The sequence below is a fragment of the Gastrolobium bilobum genome, unplaced genomic scaffold (assembly GCF_033153095.1).
Source record: "Gastrolobium bilobum isolate Gb01-03AN ecotype WA unplaced genomic scaffold, APGP_CSIRO_Gbil_v1 utg6021, whole genome shotgun sequence".
Classification (NCBI taxonomy): Eukaryota; Viridiplantae; Streptophyta; class Magnoliopsida; order Fabales; family Fabaceae; genus Gastrolobium; species Gastrolobium bilobum.
In genome coordinates, this window is record NW_026899147.1 from 427,011 (window position 1) to 430,084 (window position 3,074).

At 31.7% G+C, this 3,074-nt stretch overlaps 1 pseudogene; it reads right to left on the minus strand.

Moving 5' to 3' along the window:
* Nucleotides 1-1,389: 1,389 nt before the first annotated feature.
* LOC133287644 (uncharacterized) lies at nt 1,390-2,080 on the minus strand (annotated as a pseudogene).
* Nucleotides 2,081-3,074: the final 994 nt, after the last annotated feature.

The window sequence follows — 3,074 nt, forward strand, 5'->3', positions numbered from 1 at the left end:
ATCCGAATCAAGAACTCTGTAGAACGAATTCAACATTTTGCAACAAACCACAAACACGTGCAAGCGCGTGTGATACATGTACCATGGTTTTTTTTTTTTAATTTTTTTTTTTTAGGACTCGACTTCATAAATAAGCTTGATAGTGACAATACATTCATATATTAAATTTCATAATATGAACATATTTATGAATTCGAAATTATTGAAAGTTTATAAACGTGTTATATATAAAGAGTTTAGGGTAAACACTTATCATATTGTAAGATAAGTTTTTTTTCCTGTTATGTCTTATCGAATTTTTACGCCTCAATTTTTTTTTACTAAATGACAGACCCCACATGTTTTAGTAAAAACTTTTCCTAGTGTTTATCCCATAAACCCAAATTTATAATAGTACAACTCTTGAGCATAATTATTTCATCTCCGTGTCTTATTGGGAATTTCGGGGGATTATATTACGTTACCCAACCTAAAACATTTTGATAATTTACTCAATCTTTTATTATACTCTCATCGTGGTACTATTCGAATTTGGCTTTTTTTATATTTTACTTTATTAAATTTCTGAATCCCTCATCCATGTGATTGGGAATAGTATATGACTTATTGATTACGTGGCTATTTTCTACCAAAAAAACATGGAGATATTTTTTAGAAAGAGAAAGGATATTGTAACAATCAATTAGTGTTACTACTAATGTTATTATCAATCAATTTTACTGTTAGATTGATTATGTTGATCTACCGGTTATATTTATTTTCATCTTTGTATGGTTATGATTTTCTATATTTATTGTGAAAGCATTAAATATGAGAAATCATAACCATATAAAGGTGAAAATAAATATAAAGTATTAAATATGGAGAATCATAACTATACAAAAATAAATATAAATATAACCGTTGGATCAATATAATCGATCTAACGGTGAAATTGATTGGTAATAACACTAATTGGTTGTTACAATATCATTTCTCATATTCTATTTTATTTTAAATACACCAATGTTCGTTTGATGGACAAGATATGATAAATGGTTGAATAAGAATACGAAAGGACAAGGGCTTGACAAACTCATATCTTATCTTGTGTTTACTGTGCAATAGACAAAAAGTATGATATGATTGTATTATCCCATCCTATTTTGGAATGAATCAGATAGTGTCGGGATATGATATAAATAGACAAAAATATCTTTTATAAAAAATTATATATTTTTAATTTTCAAATTGATTTTTGAGGTTCTCAAATATGGGTCTTGGGTGAACGGTGAACAACAACCCATAATCTCATATCAAAATCAAAGTGAAATCCACAACAAAAATTTAAGCTTACTTTGTAAGCAAAAGTCAAAATGCGAACTAAGCTAAATGGGGAAAGTTCTACCTCTAAAAATACTAAGATTTCAAGAAGACCCAATTTTAATAAATGAAAAATTGAATCGAAAAATAGGATGCCCAAAAAAATAAAAAATAAAAATTAAGAGTACTACCTGAAGACTAGGAGACTCGAAGTTCATAAACTAGATCTTAACTCCAACATTGTCCAAGACTCGAAGCTCGACTCGATCATTGAGACAAGCATCTTTAATCAAATTGGTAGTATTTTCTTGAAGCAAATTGACCCTATCGACGATGATGGTGGTCGCCACCTCTCTTACGCTATGAGTTTCCTAGTAGAACCCAGGAACGAAAGCTTTTCCCAACAAGATCCCAGGGTACATAACGATAAACCTAGCTTTTCCCAATGGGATCCCACGGTATACATAACGATGAACATGGACTCATGGTACTTGATCCCCACCGTTTTGGGGTTAATGGTTGTAAAGAGTAGCTGAACAGTGAAGGAGAGGGATGTTACCGGTGTTAGTGACGGTGACAGTTAGATCGTTAGAGGTATGATACCCACATACTGAACCCCAACTTGCTAAAGATCGAACAATGGCTTCTTGGGCTTCACGACGAGGATGATAATCAGCACCACCGCTAGCACTAGAAGTGTTAGGAATGCGCATAGCATGAAGAGGTAGCAACAACACCCCTTGAATGACGCTGATGAAGAAGAACGAAATGGAGTCATTGGACAGTACGGGTGGTGGCTTACTTATGATAGGGATGGGTCTTGGGAGCTTAAAGAGGTTAACGAGAGGCAAAATGCATTTTGGGCAAAAAATTTCTTATCCTATCCTGTTTAATTCTTACCCAAGTCTCCCATCAAGATTAATTACCAGGTTGAGAGTATGATAATATGGGTCAATAGAATAATTTTATCTTATCTTATTGCATCACCAAACAATGAATAAGAACATGACAGGATATTATATACTATCGTACTCTTCTTGTCCTGTTCACCAAACAGGCCCCAATGTAAAATGGAATCCATATGGTATATTTCATCACGTTTTAACAGTCCATCAAATGTTATCTCACGTTCTAATTCTGTTATTTATACAAAGATATGATCATGTGATTTATGAGCTTCGAGAGTCAATTATAAGCAATTAAGGAGACAAGAATAATGCTCCTATAAGATGAGGTTATTTGTAAAGTGCTCAAGTAAAATTATATCTATTGTAGATTTGATTTAAGGTACATTGTGATCTTAACTCAATAAAATTTAAGAGAAGATACAACTTTATCTATGTACTTACATAAAAGTTCACATTAGTAAACATTTTCCCCTAATTAATATTAAGAATTGGTTGAATACATTTCATTTTCACTATAATCTAAAGGCCCTTGAATAGGATTGGTATCGATGAGGAATTTAATTGAGTAATCAGATTCATTTTATATGAAAAATATTTAGATAATTGTTAACTCTCCGAAAGAGAGATAAGTTAGAGCTTTTTATGGTGAATTGGCCGCATAAATTCCATATAAGTTATCTTAAAACCATGATATTTGAGCTTAATATTGCACACTTATGATTAAAGTGCTTTGAGATGATTACGTATGGAAAATATGATAAATACCCTTTATTTTCTTATTAGAATAGATAACTAGTTGAATGTTTATTTTCTAGGCCAAGATGATGTCGGAGTGTTATAGCAAGAAAAATTGACGAAACTCAG